The following is a 22,937-nucleotide window of genomic DNA, read 5'->3' as shown; positions in this document are numbered from 1 at the left end:
GAGCGAGAGAGAGAGAAGGGAAACTGAATTACATGCGCACACACACATGCTTTTCTGCTCGCTTGTTCATCCCTGGCTGCACAGAAGTCACGGGGCAGGGGGTAATCTCTGTCTGTGAATTTATGAGCCATTCACAGATTCTCTTTCTAATCCATATCTGATGACTGTCATTTGATATGTCACATTACCTGCCGATGACCTCTTGGTGTGTTTAACTCTACTGTTGTGTTAGAATTCTGCATACACCACAGGAAAAAAAAAAATGACCTGCCTTCACTAAACCTGATGTCAAAGAGAAACAAATAGACACTTCTTGATAAACTGGCCCCAGTATATTATTATAATATAATACAGAACCACTTTGATGACAGACTTTAGCTGAGGGATTTTAGAATGACTAAAACAACATTTCAGATGTTTTACAATGTGGTCAGTCTGCTGGTGCTATCCCATCATGCTAATATTTGCTATCACATGATGCACATGCTGGACTTTATTCAGTAAATGTGTTTCCATCATAGTTTATATGGATTTTTTTCTTATTATTTTACTTAGTTGCACACATTCATACACTCACCGGCCACTTTATTTGGTACACCTGTCCAAGTGCTTGTTAGAAGAATGGAAGAATGCTACTGCTGTAGCATTTGGACATTCAGAATTTGGCATCAACAATATGAAAACAAGGATTCACGGATCGGGCTGGTGTTAGTGGTGTAATGGTGTTGGAGACATTTTCTTGTCACACTTTGGGCCCATTAGTACCAACTGAGCATCGTGTCAACGCCACAGCCTACCTGAGTATTGTTGCTGACCATGTCTATCCCTTTATGACCACAGTGTGGCCCTAAAGCACAAATTTCAGACTGTTTTTTTGACATGACAATGAGTTTACTGTACTCAAATGGCCCCCGTAGTCTTCAGATCTCAATCCATTAAAGCACCTTTGGGATGTGGTAGTATGAAAGATTCCCATCATGGATGTGCAGCTGACAAATCTGCAGCAACTGCGTGATGCTATCATGTCAATATGCGCCAAATACTCTGCGGAATATTTCCAGTACCTTGTTAAATCTATCCCACAAAGGATTAGGGCAGTTCTGAAGGCAACCCGGTACTAGTAAGGTGTACCTTATTTGCATTTACTTAGACTACATAGAACTTCACTATGAGTATATAGGTTGGGTTTGTGAGTCAACTGTTCCTTTAAATCCTGCCATTGTAATATCCTAGAGGGAGCAGCTCCAGATCTCCCCATTTTCAAGCATCACTCATTTAATTCCACAGGGAAGACACTCTTCCCTTGTGCGTCAAGTCCCATATATTTTAAACAGCTATCCTCCATGTTGAGATTTTCTACCCTCTATTAATCTGTGTGTGAGCCTCAATAACTCACAGGTAGGCTACAGTCGTTACCTTAAAGAATTCGTTCACCCAAAAATGAAAATGATCTGATGATTTACTCACTCTCAAGGCAGCCTAGGTGTAAATGACTGTCTTTTTTTGGTTGAATCTAGTTATTGGACTCACAAGAAGTCTATGAAAGTACACATCCATCCAAAATACAAAAAAAATGTCCCTTGGCTCCAGAGGGTAAATAAAGGTCTTCTGTAACCAGTCGGTACATTTTTATGTATGAAAGATGTTCATGTCAAGTTCTATTGGTACTCTTCTACGATTTTTTTGTCTTTCCTTAGCCTACTTTTTTGTGTTCATTTCAACTGTGTATGCACTTCACACTCCTGTCAAGCTGGTGCCGCTAAATGCACCAAAAATTGCACAGAAAGAAGAAGATGACTTCAGTCTAGTTACACAAAACTGTTTTTGAAGTTTTTAAAATATGTATTTTTTGGACAAAATTTAATAAACTCAATAAAGTAGACCTTTTATTTACCACACTTTTTAATAAAAAAAAAAGTCATATACACTTCGGATGTTTTGAGGGTTAGTAAATCGTGTGCTAATTTTTGGGTGAATTAACCTGTTAATACACAATATAGCACAAGGGTAATAGAAGAGGAACCAAACCTGATGTTCAGTTTCATGTTTGGCGGTCATTCATTTAAACTAAGCAAACACTGTAGACTGGTTTGATCCAGTTGTCAAAAAAAATTCAAACTACCATTGGCTCACTCTCAAGTGAATTTGTCATCTGTAAAGTGCAACAAAATGTACTCGGAGTAACGTATTTTACATTTTGCAAGAAATGTAGACTATTTCCAGTGTTCATTAGAACAATGCGTTGAAAAATTACTTCACCAAAGAGTATTTCTGACCATTTAGGCCTCCTATATCTGCTCCAAGCAGTCTGTTTGTTTCTGCTCCACTCTCTCCAGTTGTCCTCCAATTTCACCTCCATGTCCAAATGGCCTTCTGCCACCCTGACCCTGGAGCCCAGCCCATCAGGAGGCTAATGATAAACACACTGCTGTGCTCTGGAGCATTTTGACCAGCATAGGATGGGGTGTGGCCTAATGCTTTATGTCGGTCCAAGTCACTGGCTTTCTGTGGATTAAGTGAATCAGAGAGCGGCTGTAGTTTTACTGCACCTGACTGCCTGGCTTACTTTATCAGTTTCTACAAGTATTTTTTGTTAGGCTCTCTAAGTTACTGCCTTTTGTATAATATAATATAATTTGTTTGTGTAATCAACCAATTATTTAAAAAAGTTTCTTACCTTGTTGCTCTAGTATGTATGTGTAGCACAGGGTCCTGCAGAGACATTTTGAGGAGCAAGGGCCAGGTGAAAAGGGGTACTTTTTTCTTGTTTATTTTTATATTATTTATATATTTTCTATTAATACAATATATTTAAAAACCCTTTACACATAAATTCACGACTTACTCATTGAACTATTACAACTGATAGCAAAAAAAATTGTTTGGAAATGTACTGTGGGTACAGAAAGTATTCAGACCCCCTTAAAAGTTTCACTGTTTTTTTATATTTCAGCCATTTGGTAATTCCTTTGCTCATTAATGTACACACAGCACCCCATATTGACAGACAAACACAGAATTGTGGACATTTTTGCAGATTTATTAAAAAAAGAAAGACTGAAATATCACATGGTCCTAAGTATTCAGACCCTTTGTTGTGACACTCATCTATTTAACTCAGGAGCTGTCCAATTCTTGGTTCTACACCTTTATCTGAGTCCAGCTGTGGTTGATTATACTGATTGGGCTTAATTAGCAAATCCACACACCTGTCTAGATAAGAACTTACAGTTCACAGAGCAAATGAGAGTCATGAGGTCAAAGGAACTGCCTGAAGAGCTCAAAGGCAGAATTGTGGCAAGACACAGATCTGGCCAAGGTTACAAAAAAATTCTGCTGCTCTTAAGGTTCCTAAGAGCACAGTGAACTCCATAATCCTGAAATGGAAGATGTTTGGGACGACCAGAACCCTTCCTAGAGCTGACCGTCTAGGCAAACTGAGTTATCGGGGAGAAGAGCCTTGGTGAGAGAGGTAAAGAAGGACCTAAAGATCACTGTGGTTGAGCTCCAGAGATGTAGTCAGGAGATGGGAGAACGTTGTAGAAAGCCCTCCACCAGTCAGAGCTTTATGGCAGAGTGGCCCGACAAATGAAAGCTCACATGGTGTTTGCTAAAAAAGACACCTGAAGGACTCTAAGATAGAACTTGTTGCCTTAATTCTAAGCCGTATGTGTGGAGAAAACCAGCCAATGCTCATCACCTGTCCGAAACAGTGAACAACAGTGAAGCATGGTTGTGGCAGCATTATGCTGTGGGGGTGTTTTTAGCTGCAGGGACAGGTCAACTGCTTGCAATCGAGGGAAAGATGAATGCGGCCAAGTACAGGGATATCCCGGATGAAAACCTTCTCCAGAGTGCTCAGGACATCAGACTGGGCCGAAGGATTGCCTTCCAACAAGACAATGACCCTAAGCACACAGTACCTTCAAATCAGTGACTGTTCTTGAATGGACCAGCCAGTGCCAAGACTTAAACCCAATCGAGCATCTCTGGTGAGATCTAACCAACGTTTACCATCCAACCTGACAGAACTGGAGAGGATCTGCAAGGAGGAGTGGCAGAGGATCCCCAAATCCAGGTGTGAACATCTGTTTGCATCTTTCCCCAAAAGACTCATGGCAGTGTCAGATCAAAAGGGTGCTTCTACTAAATACAGAGCAAAGGGTCTAAATACTTAGGACAAGTAATATTTCAGTTTTTCTTTTTTTATATAAATCTGTAAAAAAAATGCCAACAATTCTGCTTTTGATTTTAGCAAATGGCTGCAATGTAATAAGGAGTGAAAAATTTAAGGGTGTCTAAATACTCACTGTAAATGGAGATTACAGGCACACAAAAAACAGAAATACCCTTTTGTGTGTGTGAAAGTAGTTACTTTACCGAAATATTGCTATATCTGACTTTACATGTCTTTCATGCTGCCACTACTTGTCTAAGTCAATATAAATAAACTGAAGTATTAAACTGACTTAATACCAATGCTTAGAAGTCTCCCATACACTTAACACAAACACATCTCTTGCTGTATTCCTCATCGCCTTTATCTCTCTACCACACAAAGCACAGGTCACATCCCTATTAACCTAATGTTATCAGAAATATCTCAGTGGATTTGGGGATGACGGAGAAGGGAACAGTGCAAGGCTTGACTCTGTGGGGGGCCAAAGTAGATGTAATTTACACGCCACCAGACTCACGGGACACATCGCTAGCCAATGCCTCTCGTTCTAGCCACATGTGAGAAAGAGAAGCTGAAATCTAAAGCAGGCATGTCCACACAGACACAGAAGTTCTCACAGATTACTAGCCAAATGGGATGAGAGGAGAGAAAAGAAAAAAAGCAGAGCTGTGAAAGAATGAAAATAGATGAGGTTATCATCCCTAAGCTGCCTGTTCATATTATCACCAATCAGATTAATGTTAGCTAGGCCCCAAAAAAGACCAGCTCCTCTCATTCTTAGACAAGCTGTTGTTATAGCTGAAAAATTGCTTTCTATTTTGCAAAAGTTGGTTGAGTCTTCCTAAACTTTTCCATGAATTTAAAGGGCTGGTCTATTACGATATTATATTTTAAACTTTAATTGATTTTTAATGTAGATGTGTGAAACAACATCTTTCCATGTAATAAGAAAAGTTCAATGCAAAGGGAGATACTGGTACATCAAGGTTAATAAGACTATATACCCTTCAAGTTACGCTCCAACACCCTGCAAAGCTAAGGGGCATGGCCAGATGCGCTAGGTCATAGCAGAGAAAGCAAAAATGCCGTCCAAACGCTGCTATTTCCATAAAGCTTGTTCTGTTTCTATACTTGGGTTTCCAAAGGACACGACACAAAGAGAGAAGTGCTTATAATTTAATTTGATTGATTTGAAAAAGATACAGCTCTAGCATTTGACAAAGGACAGCTTCCAGAATCTCTCCCAGTTCAGTGCTGGATTCGGGTAAAAAGGAGTAGCTCCAACCATAATATAAGAAGCTGGGGATTGTGAGCCACAACCTGTGAGTATATTTATTTGTTAAAATTTACCTATTACATGCACAGTTTCTAGCGTTAATGGCACGTTGTAGCAATGACATAAACAAGGATGTAAACAACGGGAAATGCAGTTTGGCACCGCTAATAATTTAGCTATAAATTCATATTAATTTGTCAAACTGCTGTAAACAACCACAATCTTCACCAGCGCTGCAGTGTCTCTCTATGCGGCTGCTTTCCCTGCGTTCTACATCTCAAATAATAAACTCGTAAAAAATATGTGAACGTTTTATATTACTTACACATGCTTATAACTTGAATATATGTAAAATACACTTGAGCAGAGATCAAGCTCCCATAATGCAATTAACAACCATAAATAAATTGAAAACAACGTTAATTACCAGATATTTCTTCACAGGGTTCAGCATGCAATTACACAAATGTGTCCTTATGACTCACAGATACAAAACACACACGCAAGATTGAGTTCTGGCCTTCACGGACCAGAAACCAGCACATTCTACGCTCCACCTCCATCCTTAATTAGACCTGCTCCAGGAATGACCTCTGCTAGCACTCAATTATTTATGGTGTTTGGGAAAAAAGGTGCACATACTCTCTAATCCTGCATTTGTCCATCTGGTATATCAGAGCAAAGAAGCTTCCAGAGGGTCAAGAATGGACAGCATAAGATCACCGCAAGGAAATAGGCATTAGATCACTCAATATAAGACTTTTAAAGGCATCTACAACAGAATCTCCCCAACACGGGATCAAATTGGACTGTTCGGATTACATTCCTGCATCAAAAGCAGTGTTTACAATGTTTCTTCTGCTTTTCTGGAGGACAAGAACCTATTGCATTATTAATTGCTCTATAATACGTAGATACTCACAGTTTTTCCCATGCCTTCAACAACATCAGAAAATTTCTTGGAATATATGTGGGTTTCCACGAAAACTAATCCAGGATCAATAAGCGGATGGTCTGTGCACTGACCTTGAGCTGTCTGTCTTATTGATCTCTGCCTTGGTCAGCTTTATCATTCACGCTTTCCAGCAACAAACCAATATGATTTTTTTAATGCTTGTTTGCCAATAATGAAATACATTTATTAGTTCTTCTAAAACCAGTATTGCACACTTTGAGGTTAAGACGCTCATCAAATGGAAGATTCAATAAATTTTAAGCACTTTCATGTCCCATTACCTCTGGAATTATGACCCATTTAACCTCAAGGGACCACTATGGTCTGATACTGCTTTATTCAGAACATGGCACATGTTATAGGTGTTATTTATTTATTTATTTTTTTATTTTATCATAGTAGAACCAGTCAATGTTTGGAAAGAGTCAACTAAGGCTGCAATTATTTGGGCAAAATATATGTAAAAGGTCTTAAAATATCATTTTGATTTAAAGAAATTGTTTTTCATGTTTAAAATATTATTTATTCTTGTGTTTAAAGCTTTTGTTATTACTCTATTGTCTCAGAGTCATTCGGAAATTATTATTGAATGCTGGATTAATGCACAAGAACAGTTTGTATTACAACAGTTTTGCAAACACGTTTTATACCATTTCAAATATATTTCTATGCATGCTTTATTAATGCACTTACATTGTTTACACTGAGGACCCTATCATACACCCAGCGCGATAAGGCGTAAGACTTGTTTGCCTCGAAGTGTTGCTATTTTCAGACCAACAAAACTTTAATATTCCCGTTTTCCACCACGTTGTTTAAATAGCGTATCCATTTGCGCCACTTTGTGGATTGATGGCTGTTTCGGTCTAGAAAAGAGGTGTATGAAAAGTGGATGCCTTTCCAGCCACAACCCAGTACTAGAAAACACCCATACATCATTGCATTCACACACACACTCATACACTATGGCCAACTTAGTTTACCCAATTCACCCAAATCACACGTCTTTGAACTGTAGGGGAAACCCACACCAACACGGGGAGAACATGCAAACTCCACATAGAAATGCCAACTGGGCTAGTTGGGACTCAAACCAACGGCCTTCTTGCTGTGAGGTGACAGTGCTAACCACTGAGCCACCGTGCAGCCACAAACAAAATTGAGTGCACCAAAATCCACAGTTGAAAGTAAGAGGCCGACTCGTTCTGTTGGCGGTCTTTATCTTTGAGCAGATGGTTTTTAACTGTTTTCTCGCTATTGAAGCATTCGGTTTTTCAACTTACAAAGTTCTCCATGTAAATAGCAAATGCACCATGGTGCGACACAACTGTCTCTGAAAGGGAATGGGAGATGAGATTGCTTTTGTTCCATGCTCTTTAGACATTGCACTTAGATCGTTAAAATATAGCCCATAATATGCAAAAAAAAAGAAAACTACTTGAAGTTGTCATTGTTTTTTACTGATTTTTAGTCAATGCATCAAGTGCATTGTGCACCCAATTCATGGATTTGTAAGACTGCACCCACAAAAGGTGGTAGAACTCCTGAATCATCAACATTGCCGTGAACACATCTAACATCAGTTTGACTTTGTCTTTAGAGTTTGGTGAGGGTGTAGAGATGTGGAACATGCCAGCTAATGCTCATGCATGACTGTAATAAATAACAGCATTCAGCTGCACAGAGGGCTGCGGACGTCATCTCATCTGCTCGAGCTTTCACAGCCCAGCTGCTGGAGCCACACCGCTCTGAGGAAACGGAAGTTCTTTATTAAAGCACATTGTGAAAGTGCTGCCTTGATGAGGCGAAAGCGCTTGAGAAATTGAGTCATGCTATCTCAGCATCACTGCTGGCTTTCCTTCCTCAACCTGTTAGAGATGTTCAGTGCAGAACATTCACTGCTTCATTTTTCTGAAGACCTTTATGGATTGTTGAAAGTGATGTCCTTTTCAAAAAGAAGATCTCCTTTAGTTTAGTTCTTTTGACAGTAAGCAACTACATGCTTCAACTTATTTAATATAAGGTCACACAATAGTGTCACTTATACCTGTGAACTTACATGGTAACTAAATGTGTAAGTAGTATGTAACTACAGTGTATGAACACACTGGTACACAGTATTTACTTGTGTACTACTGGTGTAACTGCACAAATGTAACAACACACTGAAGAGTATGTGGAAGTTCAAATGTACAGCAGAGGAGTTCTCGAGATCTACCTGAGCTCAAACTCCCCTCTCACCTTGCAAACGGATGGGAGCCCCGGGCTCGAGGATCTTATGAGCCCAGGGCTCTCTCCCGGGACAGCATGCCAAACAAGCTTTATAATCAATCATCAGCTAAGTGTAAACTCTTGAAATAGCAGTTCATTGAATTTGCTCTTCAGTGTTTTGGCTTTCAGCAATGACATTTACATTACACTCAACTTTCAAAACTGGACTGAAGCAGTTTCAGTTTATTAGAACTTCATCTACTGTATGTAAAAGTGCAAGAGAAATAACGATGAGTTGAATGAAATAGTAACAGCATTGTTGTGTTTTCTGATACCTTTATGTTGAACACTTTCTGTCTGCCGCTCTGTGTTTCCCTGTGCTCTTCTGCCAATCACAGCTGTTTGTTTGAGTTGTGACTGACAGCACTAATAGGGCTTCTCTGAATTCCACCACATGAGTCTGATGGTTTCGGCTGTGTGGATTTCTCGGCCGTCGTGATTGACTGCAGTGTTATCAATCTCTTCCTCGGCTCTCAGACTTTGTGTGTGTGTGTATGGGGGAGAGCATGTGTTCAAACACTCTCTGACAGGTCCACTCCTACTCTGCTTCTTTCTCTTGGTCTTACACAAAGACTCAAAGATGCGCAGAGAAAACGACGTGTTACGTAATGGGGTGGCTTCTTTGAAAATGACGAAGAAAAGGGAGCTGGAGGGGGGTTGAAATTCACACAAAAAGAGAGACAGAGAGAAAAGAAATGAAAGCGGGAGGCATTAAGATGAATCTTGCAGGACTATTATGTAAAGGTAAATAATACAATTTTTTTTGGCAACGGCTTGCAAGTGGATGGAGCCCCTGAAGGGGTGTAATGAAGTGCGTGTGATTGAATGCCCATGCGAGCTTTGAAGAAGAGTGTGTTTGTGTGGATGTTGCGTGAGGGATGAGGAACACACTGTTCTCGGGTTTACACTCCAGAGGGAAGTGCCACAGACACAGATGAGCCAGACAACATGACAGTACCTCTCACTGAGCTGCACCGGGGAAATTTGGCTTTACTTTTGCCGCTTTTAAAGGAATAGTTCACCCAGAAACTCTTAAATCATTTATTCGCCTTCGTGTATTCATCCTATTATGGATTTTGCATTCTGGCAAACACAACAAACGGGATTTTTAGTTGAAAAGTGCTTTTAGTTGAAACTGCTCTCAAATTTAATTGACATTCAGGGAAAAGAGAGATTTTGTGGACACAACCCTTGTGAAAAATAAAGAATAACTAGGGAGAGAATGAATCTGCAGAAATTTGTTGCTATTTATTTTTAACTTTCATTTAATGTTTACAATGCAAATCAAATTAGATCCATTTATTTAGTAAACAAAGCAAGTCTCTCGTTTAAAATATCTACTAAAAGACAGAAAATATTACTTTACAAACTGTATTGCAAATAAATCATATGAACATTTTAATATTACTATTATTATATCACAATAATATTAGTGAAAGTAATAAAAAAAACTGAATAAATATAAATTAACACACATTTACAGAAGTAAATACATAGACCCAAAGATGAGTTAAAAATCTGTGGAAATCTGCGGATTTCTGCATGCGCAGATTTTGTGTGGGCCTAGGTATAACTAATAATAGGCTATTGAAATGTTAGAAAAATATGCACACCAAGATGCAAACCAGACTAGCCATTAATCATTGCAGCATTAGCTCATTCTGAAAACGTAGCCCTATATACATTTCTGGAGATTGCGAATTATGTAGCCAGAGGTACTGCATTTTGTCCTTAAAACGAACGCTACAGAGCAGTATGACACCGTTCTTTTTTGCGCTTACCAGCTGATCACTTACCTCCGTGTGGACGGCTTTCCCGCTGTTTTTCCAGTTGCTCGCCGCATACCTCGTAGGATTTAAGACGCAGAGCGAAGTTGAGCGCAATGACATGGTTTGAGTCCTGCGAAGAATGGTTCCAGAAAGCTGGTAAAACAAAAACAAAAGCCAAATAATAAAACAAACATGTAAATAACAGGATGAGAATGTGGTAAATTCTGAAAAGGTGGTAAAAATCAGGCTGAAGCCAGGGCTTTTTTTTCTGGATTTCTTTTGAAAACACTAATGGTTGGGTTTAGGGAAGAAGTAGGGCAGTTCAGTCAGTCAGTCACCTCTGGTGGAGTAGAACAGGTGAGAATGGCACTTACGAGAGAAATTTGAGATCTGAAAAGCATACACAGTGGCCTTTGATGGTTTTGCAAAAATAAAAACTGCAAAAAATGTAGTTCCTGGGACATATCCAGAAATATATATAAAGGTACGTAATCAGAATTAGCCTGGGTTGAAACATTCAGTGTTTATTATTAGTCCATGGCATTTTGTAATGCTTCATACTGATTGGCTGGTCGATGTGTAATAGGTCAGGGATAAACTAAATCCTGGAGGTTGTTATCTTAGAATAAAGCCGGACAGGCTTATCAGCAATCTAATATGAAGCTGGGCTGTTATAAAATATTGAAGGGCTTTATTCTGTGAAAAACAACTGCCCTGGATGTACTTTATCCTGCTTATTACACAGTTTCTTCTACTTAAATCATCTTCTAAATAAATGCAACGGTAGGCAATAGAAGGAATATTTTCCATATTAAAATAGATTTTTGTTTTAACCAACACCTGAAATGGATATTTTAGGAACGACTTTTTCACTGCTGAACAACAGAAAACTAACACTTACCACCTTAGGTACACCTCATGTGCTTTATTCAATGTTACATGCTAATAATGTCATAATTTCACATGACATTTATTGCCATGCTACTGAAAGCAACAGCAGATAGTTCACCTCAGATCTTGAAAACAAAATAAACCATTTGAAACCATTTGTTACTCAGAGCAAACCAACACATAACAGTGATTCAGCATGTACATTTAGTAATGTTAAACAGGTTTAATATGTATTAATTAGATTATAAACCCTAAAATTTTGTTGGAGTGCAGTGAGTGCACTATTCTCTGCTTCAGTGGGAGGTGCACACTTCGAGAGCCTTCAAGACTGAATGAATATGCTGTTTTGCACCAAGGCAACCCAGGGGGCTGAAATATGATTGGCTAAGCTGTCATTGGCTGGGTTAAACGGGCCAAAACAAAACAAAAGACGGACATTCCAGCACCGAAAGCACATTTACAAAGCAGAATATCTGACTCCAGCATTGTTTTTCAGATAAACAAGAATGTTCACTTAGCATGTTTCTTAAATATCTGCAAACATAGTATGGAATTATTATGCATTAGAAGAATCAAAGGTTTATACACAGCACTTTTAAATTTGACCATATTCATACGTATAGCATTAATTGAAGTGATGCTAATATCTTATGTAACAACTATGTTAAAATACTTAAAATACAATGCATTTTACCCACCTCCATGTTCCTGAACAAGCAGGAATGTCATCATGATTCCCAACACTTAGCATTCTTTATTAATGGAGATGTTAAAAACAAGTAAATGCAAGAGAGAGCTCTGTAGTGGCATTTGCTCTGGCTTGCCTATGTAACCCTCCTGGTACTAATGCTGGCAGTCAGGGGGCTTTTAAATGAACTACGTTAGACCTTGTGGGTCTGTAGACTTTTAATTCCATTAATAAACACGTATGTCGTAATATACATTCTAAACGCACTTCTATAAAATCAAGTTAGTATCAATCTTGGGTTTGTTTTGTTGAGCAATTATAGGGCTTGACGTACTGATTCATGAATATGCAGAGGCATTAAATTAGTGAGTGCTGACAGTGCATGTGTCTGCTGTGGAGCAGGTGTGACCCGACAGTGTGTTTCTCTGATGGATGAGAGCTCTGTCAAATCCCTGAAGACAAGACATGCGTCATCTGCTCCTCTGTGCTCTCTCTCTCTCTCTCTCTCTATGCTGATAACTCACAACAATCAACCGGCAATGCAAGTAAACGCCATACACAAGACTTTAATCAATCGGTGTATTTGTATTGAAGCATATGGGTAGCGGAATACTAATTCAAATGCAGTATTTGTGTTGCACGTGCAAAGTTTGGTCCAAAAAGAAATTAAAATGAAATTATATCATTTATATCTGCCATTTGCGACAGTTGCTTAAAATATATACACACATTTTAATGATTTGTAGGTTGTAAAATAACAGGGAAAATGTGTTGCCTAAATTGATTTGATATGCGGGGTATGTCAAAGCAGAAATGGTTGCAAAACGATCACATAGACTAATCTTTATTTTGAATATAAAGTTTGATATTTGTTGCAAAATCAGTGTGTGTTTCAAAATGAATTCTGTGCAGTGTTATGGACAGTTTGGTTTAGGTTAGTTAGTTCTTAGGTAATCGCAAATATCCTTCAGAAACAGTTTTATATGTCCATTTACAACCCTAGCCGTGAGATAAAATGCTCTGATTTGACCTTATTTGGAAGGGTTATGAATATTAATGAGCTCATGTCAGTTACTGAAGTTCATACAGCATGGTGTAGTCTGAATTACAGGTGCAAAACAATCACACATGTCATGTCTCACGTGTTCAATTATGATTTAGTACTATCTGTGGCATTGTGAAGCAACAAGAAGAGACACTGACAATTGTGAGCTCTTATTGGTTGATTTAGAGCATGAGACTCTTGGGTTAGCCTTTTGTATTAACATTGAGCCCCTTATTTCAAAATAAGAGTCCCACATACATAGGAAATATAATAAGCTGTGTTGCACTTATAAACTTATTTTACTGTCGTAATCTCACTTGGAAATGTTGTGGCTAATCAAACACTTCTGGGGGCATACATATTAATGAATCAATAAGTGTTATGTTCAGATTTGAACATTTTTCTTAGATATTTTGCTCTAACAAGACTTAAAAAGGAAGAAACATTGATTTGGTGACACAGTGGCTTAGTGGTTAGCACTGTTGCCTCACAACAAACCGGTTTGAGTCCTGGCTGGGTGCTTCGGTTTCCCCCACAGTTCAAAGACATGCGCTACAAGTGAATTGGATGATTTAAATTAGTCATAGTATATAAGTGTGTGTGTGTGTGTGTGTGTGTGTGTGTGTGTGTGTGTGTGTGTGTGTGTGTGTGTGTGTGTGTGTGTGTGTGTGTGTGTGTGTGTGTGTGTGAGAGAGAGAGAGAGAGAGAGAGAGAGAGAGAGAGAGAGAAAAAGAATAAGTGTGTATGGGTGTTTCCCAGTACTGGGCTGCGGCTGGAGGGGCAAAATCCTCGGAGTAAAATTTACTCATTTTAGAAAGTATTTGGTCCCTCTCTAAATAGACTAAAATTTACTCAACACTACAACTACAACTGAATTCAGTTACAGACTTAAATAAAATCAGCCAAAATAATTTAATTTAATACATTGAATGTCTCAAAATCTCAGTAGAGGATGCTTAAGCAACTCCACAAACAGCAGCTTTTTTTGCATTTACACCTCTACATGTGGATTTGGTAAGCTTTTAAATTTGGGTAGGCGGTAAATCCAGGCGTAAATCCCAAAATAGCAGCAGAGTTTAATTGGTTAAGCTGTTTATGGCCTTGCTCTAATAAAGAAAAGTCAGGTTAGTGTGTTAACATGACCATGTGCATTAATGGCTTATAAATGAACATGCATGTAAACTCTCCTTTCTTGCAAAGAGTCCAGTTTTTCTGGGAAGAGGGAAGGTTTTGTTATTAAGTTCCTCTCATCAGTAATATTTAGAGTGCATGTAAGGGCTCCAGGCAAACTGTGAAAATGTCAGAGCTGTCTTTCTCCCTTTTTCGTTTCGGACTGGCCTGACATTCAGCTAAACCCCTTTTCATCAAGAGTGTGTTTTAAAAAATGTTGTTTTTGTAAAATGCTATTTTGGTGGGTGTTACGATGCGTGCTGGGATGTGTTGGACGAATGGTGCTGGAGGAAGATTACGTTTAAAATATTTAATGATAATTGCATGCTAAATAATTTTGTTGGTGATGTTAAATGTATGATGGTGTATGTGTGGTTGGATTTTTTTATCTTAAAAATATTATTTATTTCAAGGAATAAAATGGTTTATGCTTTAAACCTAATTATCATTTAAACATGATTAAGCTTATTTAGAACTTTAGTTCAACTTTTTTCATTTCTGTTTGAAGTTTGCATGTTCTCCCCGTGTTGGCGTGGGATATCTCCGGGTGCTCCAGTTTCCCCCACAGTCCAAAGACATGCACTGTATATTTTAAAATGGCAGAAGAAAATTATTGGCATTAAATATGTTTGATAAAAAAAATAATTAATCCTTTACAAGGCACTCATTGAAATGCTTAACAGAATGAAACTGGAGGTTATGGCAACACCTTCATGACTTCAAATATTTTATTAAATATAATCAATGTCTTTGAAGTTACCATATATGGTTCCTCACCTCAGAAAAAGGTAAATATTATATATACATTTTATTGTTAACTTTCAATATGTGACTGTGAACCACAAAACCATAAAGCCATAAGTGTCAATTTTTGTAAATTAAGATATATAGAGCAGATGAAGGCTGAATTAACATGTTTCCATTAATCTATGGATAGTTTGAATTGAACAATATTTGGTAAATCTGGAATCTAAGGGTTCGAAAACATCTAAATACAGAGAAAAACTGTTTTTAAATATTACTAATTCAAGTGAAATCTACAGTATGGAATTGTCATCTTCATGGCACATGACCCATACTTGTATGATTTTTGGCATAAAAGAAAAATCGATTATTCTAATATATCCTCAATAATGTTCATGTCTGGTGACTGGGCTGGCCAATCCTGGAGCATCTTGACCTTCTTTGCTTTCAGGAACTTTGATGTGGAGGCAGAAGTATGAGAAGGAGCACTATCCTGCTGGAGAATTTGCTCTCTCCTGTGGTTTGTAATGTAATTGGCAGCACAAATGTCTTGATACCTCAGGCTATTGATGTTGCCATCCACTCTGCAGATCTCTCGCACACCCCCATACTGGATGTAACCGCAAACCATGATTTTTCCCTCACCAAACTTGACTGATTTCTGTGAGAATCTTGGGACCATGCAGGTTCCAATATGTCTTCTGCAGTATTTGTGATGATTGGGATGCAGTTCAACAGATGATTCATCAGAAAAATCGACCTTCTGCCACTTTTCCAAATGATCAACTAGAAGCCAAGTTATTATTTGTTGTTTATACAACTGAGATCGATGTCAAGACTTTTGTCAGGTAGTAGTTTGTGGTCCAGGATATAGAAATATATAAAGAGTCAGCAAAAACATGAAGACATATCACTGCACAAACATAGTGTTAAATAAGTCAAGTTTCACTTCAGTGTTTTCTCAACCTGGTTACCGTCTGGCTTTCCATCGTCTCTCGCCACAGCAACTGCATTCTGTTTGTGTTCTCCATCTCTCTGAGGAATCGTCCACTTGAAGCTCTGTGTGTGTGTTTTGTAACGCTCCAAGTGCGGTGAGACTTTCCCTCCAGCATGCAAAATACAGTCTCGCCTCAGCGAACCAGGCAACATCTACTTCCGTCCCCTCCTCCTGGCTTTTCCCCGCACACATGCCTTTTCTGACTCAGAGCTGCCGAACCAAAATATCCTCGTGCCTGCATCTTTTTTCCACTGCTGTGGGACGGCCATTAATTTTTCTGATAATCGGATTAACACGAACGGTCCCTCAAGAGGGGGATGTGGGGGGGGGGGGTGCCGTGGCACATCTGCAACACACTGATAATTACCCAGCCTCAGATGTTTGTTCTTCTTTGTCTTTCATGTTTTGGATGAGGCACCGATGCCTACACACTGACACAAACACTGAGGTCAGGTTACATTAGTTCTCATTGATCTTTGGCTGTTGTGTGTGGATCAACTTTCAGCCAGTCATCAATGTGAGTCCATTACGCAGAAGGTTTATCTTATCCGTGAGTGACATGCAAAGGATGATAGGAATGATCAGAGTTGCATACTGTAATAGGGCTGCACGATATTGGAAAAAAACTGACATTGCGATAATTGCAACATTTTTGTAAGTGATTGCCAGAATTCTGCCACTTTGGTCTTGTTAATTCTAGTTTTTGGTGCCAGACACTAGTTCAGTTATGTCTTGTGTTGTGGTCGGCTCGAGTTTTCTCTGGTTGAGCGCTCGTTTTCTGTCAAGTACACTAATTTATAATTAAATGTAAATAAATAACACTGCAAAGTCTTCATTATTTAAAAACAAACAATTAATATATATATATATATATATATATATATATATATATATATATATATATATATATATATATATATATATATATATATATATATATATATTAGAAAAAAAATAGCAAACAAGCAAATAAAAAGCTTTCATTCTGTAATTGTTAAACTTCACAGTGTGGTTCCTGGTTAACTGTAATCACACTGGCTTTCTGTTGCCATGGAACACTTCATGAATATGTTCTGCATACCTGAGCCAGGGATTGAAAAAGTACTAAAAAAGTGTACAGTTTATTTTGTCAGTGCATATTGATGCATATTATTGTCTACTGGGGACAAAAAAAAGTTGTTTTTGGTAATCTTTAATCCAGGTCTAACTATTTGCTTCTGCATTTGGAGTGGCAATCCTTTTCTGTTTATGTCAGTTTGATTGTATTAGCCACAATAGTCTTTATCAAGCCTTTCTTACCATAAGTTGGTTTGCTATGAGGGAATGATGTGCTAAAAAAAAAAAAAAAACTACCAATATTTAGTTTTATTCAGATATTTTAATTATTTAGATATTCTAATTCTCAAACTTATTTTGAAGAACCAAATTAGCCAGAAATTATCTCTTTTTTTTTAAGTTTACCTTAAAGAATGGACCCCTAGACTTTGTTTTGTGGCAGCATTCTTCTAAGTCAAAATTATTCACCCTTCTTTTATTTTTATATTTTTTAAATACTTCCCAAATGATGTGTAACATGGCAAGGACATTTTCACAGTATTTCCTATAATGTTTTTTCTTCTGGAGAAAGTCTTATGTGTTTTATTTCGGCTAGAATAAAAGCAGTTTGACCAACAGTTTGACCCCAAAAATGACCAGTCTGTCAGATTAAGAAGAGCTGGAGGTTTACTTAAAAATAAATTTAACTAAACATAGTTTGCAGTTTTAGAAGTCAGCTTCAGTACTTTCATAGAGTTCGTCGGCCGCTCTGCTTACAATCTCAAAACAACAATAATTATACTCTCACATACTGTCATCAACAGCATCATACATATAGGTGTTTTACCCTGAGTGGTTTAAACACAGATAGACAAAAAATGTTCATGTGCATATGGGTGTGCGTATTTTCAAACAACCACGTCTTCCAATGATTACTTCGTCATTACATACAAAAGTCATGTAACATAAGTAAATTGACAAAACTAAAGCGACAAGTAATTCAGCATACACTCTCCATAGCTATCCATAATCTACAATCACCAGTATCAAGCAGGGGAGTTCTCGTGAGCTACCTGAGCTCAAACTCCCCTCTCGCCCTGCAACGGAAAGGAGCCCTGGGCTCGAGAATCTTATGAGCTCAGGGCTCTCTCCCAGGACAGCATGCCAAACACGTTTATAATCAATCATCAGCTAAGGGCAAACTCTTTAAATGGATTAATTAATGTGCATCAAACTCAGTGTGCAAAGTTTGTTTAAGTGACAATTTTTTTGCATAAGAATACAATATACAAATTCATACAAAAATTTCAGACTTCAGTGCGCAAAGACCTTTAGGGTATAAGGGTAGTCATTTTATAGTGATAGTTTGTCCTGTAGACAAACAAATATCGCTTAAGGGTCTAATAATAGATCTTAAAATGGTGTTTAAAAAAATAAGAACTGCTTTTATTCTAGCCGAAGTAAAACAAATACTTTCTCCAGAAGAAAAAAAAAAAAATATATATATATATATATATATATATATATATATATACATATATATATATATATATATGTATATATATACAATACCTAGATTTAATATTCTCCTTGCTGAATTTTTGTTCATTCTTGAATCTCTTACACTTAATATTATTATTAATAAGAAGATGTTTCTTAAAGCTTATAATATTATTTTTCTTAATGATTGAGGCTTGTAAAAATATAAACATTTTTTGCTATTGTATTTTTTCTTCAATGCAGTGGTGTCATTTGGTTCTTGTTTTCAAAAAAAATAAAATAAATAAAACTATGAAGTTGTCACAATCACCGGCGATTGCAGTTGCAAATCGCTGGAGAGCTACAAAGCTGTCAAGGAACTGGACTTTAAATCCCATCACGCACCTCACACACACACCAGTTCCAGTTCTATTCCTGATTACACACACACAACTGGTAACTCATCATGGACTGATTATTTGAACTAAATATTCAGCTCTCAAATACATACACGTTGCTAAGTCTTGGTAACATGTCTATGTGTTTTCCTTGCCTTGTTCTACTGTGGCTTTTGACCCCTGTTTTTGGTATTGTCCATGCTGTTTGTCTCCTGCACCGACCTTTCGCCAGTGACCACGACTACGATTTTAGATTAACCTAATGTATCTGTTTATTTCTGTTTGACCATTGCCTGCCTGACTAAGCTATTAATAAACTTTGCTTGGACCCTCACCGTCATTGTCATCTGACTCCCTAAGATACAGAAGTAGGTGGCACGGTGGCTCAGTGGTTAGCACTGTTGCCTCGTAGCAAGAACATAGCTGGTTTGAGTCCTGGCTGGGTCAGTTGGCATTTCAGAGAGTTTGTATGTTCTCCCGTTGGATTCTTCTGGGTGCCACAGTCAAAAGACATGCGCTATAGGTGAATTGAATTACCTAAATTATCCTTAGTGTATGGGTGTGTGTGAATCAGTGAGTGTATGGGTGATTTCCAGTACTGGGTTGAAGCTGGAAGAGCATCTGTTGCATAAAACATCTGCTGGAATAGTTGCCGGTTCATTCCACAATGGTGACCCTTGACAAATAAGGGACTAAGCTGAAGAAAAATGAATGAACAATGAAGTAATCCTTTAAATCTAGTGCCGTTTACTTCACATCGGATATTTATGAGGAGGTGTAAAGTGTTAGTTTTGCATGGTTTGTCAGTGACTGGTTCAAACTGTTGAGAGTTCTGCTGGAGGCGTGTGGTACTCCCAGTTCTAATTAAGAGCTGGCCGACTGGATGCTCCCCTGACAAGCACAACACACACACACCGCTTTTGGATCTTAGACAGCTATTACACACACACACACATTCCCTTCATCTTCAAAAACACAACACATTCGTTTCCCACAGGATGTCAAAAGTGCATTTAAAGGGGTCATTAAAATTATCTGAGTTGAACTTTTTACATCCCTTTTTGCCTCTTTTTATATATGTTTGGCCTTATCTTAAATTGCACTCTTGCCTTCTTTCGTCGAGTGGGCACACAAAAATACTAACAATGGATCTCAAGTAATGAAGACATCAAGTGCACATTTTTTGTACGATTATGGCTGCTTCCGGAATCTTTGCTACGTATGTAATATAGATGGAAAAAGTTTGTAGCAAAAGTAGTTTATTCAAATTAAAAGAGTACTCATAAATGAATATGCATCCCTCGGGTAATCCAGACTCATTTTAGGTTGAACCTGAAAAAAAAAAAAAATTAATAAATTTAATTTATTTTATTTTATTTTATTTTATTTATAATTTGTATCCCCAATGTGTAATTATTTGCTTTAAATTAATTTAGTACTGTTGCATTCCACCTCATTTTGTGGCTGCACTGAAAAAATAAAAAATAAATAAATAAATTCTCCCGTTTTCTGTATTTTGTGATTCTTTTTTTTTTCTTTCCTCATTTATTTCTTTTGAATTTTGAATTGCATCATGAACCTTGATCTTTCTTCCAATAACTTTTATCCCTAAAAAGTTTAATAAAAGTCACTTTTATTACATTTGTAATAGTTTAAAGTGATATAATATCTGGGTTGGTGTTGTATGATATGGTACAAAGCCTTTTAATTAACTGCCAGTATACATTTTTTTGTTATTTTACAAATGTATTTCTTTATTTATTATTTATTATACATTATATTATATTAAATGACCAACCAAAAGTCACTTTGTTAAACTATAGAGTTGATTTTCAACATCAGAAATTGACAAAGAGATCAAGGCCCCCTTAATGCAAGTCACAACTGTAAATAAACAGAAAACACTTGTGAATCTCAAAATACTAAAACTTTTAATTACCCAGTGTTCAGCCCATTCCTTTAAAAGAGTAATTAGTTATAGTTACTACAGTAGTTACTTCCCACAAATAGTAACTGAGTTAGTAACGGAGTTACATAATTATAAATGTAACAATTACCAGGGAAAGTGACTACTGTGTTACTTTAAAAAAATAAATCTAATGGCATGACTATAAAATAAATATAAAACGTTATCTACTCTATTGTAATGTTGTTGTGGGACAATGTGAGAGACAACAGCAGCATGTTCTCTACTATATATCAAAATATTACTTTGTTCAATTCTGTCTGAGTAATAAGTGTTTGCGGTTGAGAAAAGTTAAGTTTTATTTGCTGTGCCGTCAAGGCTTTGTCTCCTCCTTCGGTAGCAGAGTTCACGTTATCGCCTGTGTAGCCACTAATTTAGTGGCAGCATGTGACGCCTTGAGGTGCTTCATTAGATTAGAATTACTTGTCACTGACGCAGAGAGACTTTTTTTTTTTTTCTGTGCATGATATACTAGATAAATATTCTTGCCTTTCAGCTCAGCGAAGGAAATTTAGTGCTTATATTATACGCAAACACTACCTTTAAACTTTAAACCTAACACACACATACACACCCCAGAGAAAGAGAGGTCCTGTGGCTGAGAGAAACACTGCTTGCATGAAAACCAATTCAGTGATGTCAATTATAGCAGTGCGTATTTTATTGTCAGTGACGGTAATGGTGTTGTAACAGGGGAAACAGTACTTCATTAGATTACTCGTTACTAAAAAAAGGTGGTTGTATAATACTTTTATATATTAAAAAAATAAGAAGAAAACTGTTGAGCGAAGAGATAAATGAAAAGCAAAAAGTGTTTATCAACTTGGCTATATAAAGCAGAATAAATATTTAATGACCTATAACTTCACTATTAAATCATGCCCAAGATTAATGTCATCTCATGTTTGAGGGAACCGTGGGGGTCTGCCGGAGCACCCCCTACAGATGTGCCTGTCATTCGCTTTTTCCCCCAGCTTAATTATGACAGAAGTGTCTGCACTGGTGCAATTCATCCTCTCTGAATCCTTTTTCCATAATCAATCCAATAATGGAGCTTCCTGAGCAGTGAGCAGACTGTTGTTATTAGATTACACACAGCGCGGCGCGCCACTGTTTGCACATGGAGAGATTGAGCCCAGGCCAAAACGCCGGCACAGCTGGGAGAGTCTGCTTTAATTACAGTTCACCTTCAGCCTCGCTCTCTCTCAGTTCAGTTCAGTTGAATTCAATTAAAACTTGCTTTATTGGCATGACAAATGTTATATGTATTGCCAAAGCATTTGTCATGTTTACAATAAATAGAACATTTAAAGACCATTGATATAGTAGAAAACAAAAACAACCAGTAACCGTATATTTACGTATATCAACATTTAAGGATAAAGCAATAATAATTAATAATAATAAACTGTATAGATAACAATGGTGGCCACGGGACAAAGGGATTGTTAAAGCACCATGATACCCCACCCCATCTCACCTTCTAGTTTTAAAAAAAAGTCAGGAAAGTGGGTGTGTCCAGCTCTGTTTAGGTGGGAGTGTCGAGGGAAGGAAAGAGGAAGGGTTTGCATAAAAACGAGAGTTTTCGGTTCGAGCAAACACAGATGTTCACAAAGACAGAGAGATTGTTTATGTTTTGTAACAGGTTTCAAGGCTTGATGTTGGTCTAGAAAGAGTGATGAGCGGAGAAATGAATAGTGAATTTGTGATTAATGGACATCCAGGTGTACCCAGAAAAAAAAAGCTGTTAAAGGAGGGTTAGTCCTTGGTTCCTTGTAAAGAATGTATAAAGTGGAGATGTTGTTTTTCAGTGTTAAAAATAGGGTGTGTAAACTTTACATTACAGTCAATTATTACAGTTCTTCTCGATTGCTAAAACGCAATTTCTGAATCTGAATTTCTTTCTCCATTTTTTGATATCATTAAGCACAAAACCTCATCTTCAAGCACTATTAACAAACCCTCTTGCAAAATGAAACTTTTGCCTCAAAACTCTGTTCAAAGCTCTCAAATAATAAACAAAATGATCAAAATGATATACTCTGTCAAGCAGTCAGTAAACTTTACAACACA

General features: G+C 37.5%; 1 protein-coding gene across 2 annotated transcripts in view; it reads left to right on the top strand.

Annotated features, from left to right (window-relative positions):
- gpr158a (G protein-coupled receptor 158a) overlaps window positions 1-22,937 on the top strand; it is a 113,656-nt gene that overhangs the window by 70,178 nt on the left and 20,541 nt on the right.

The sequence above is a fragment of the Danio rerio genome, chromosome 24 (assembly GCF_052040795.2).
Source record: "Danio rerio strain M-AB ecotype USA chromosome 24, GRCz13ab, whole genome shotgun sequence".
In the NCBI taxonomy this organism is placed as follows: domain Eukaryota; kingdom Metazoa; phylum Chordata; class Actinopteri; order Cypriniformes; family Danionidae; genus Danio; species Danio rerio.
The sequence above is the reverse complement of the archived record's forward strand: the minus strand, read 5'-3'. Positions and strand labels throughout refer to the sequence as shown.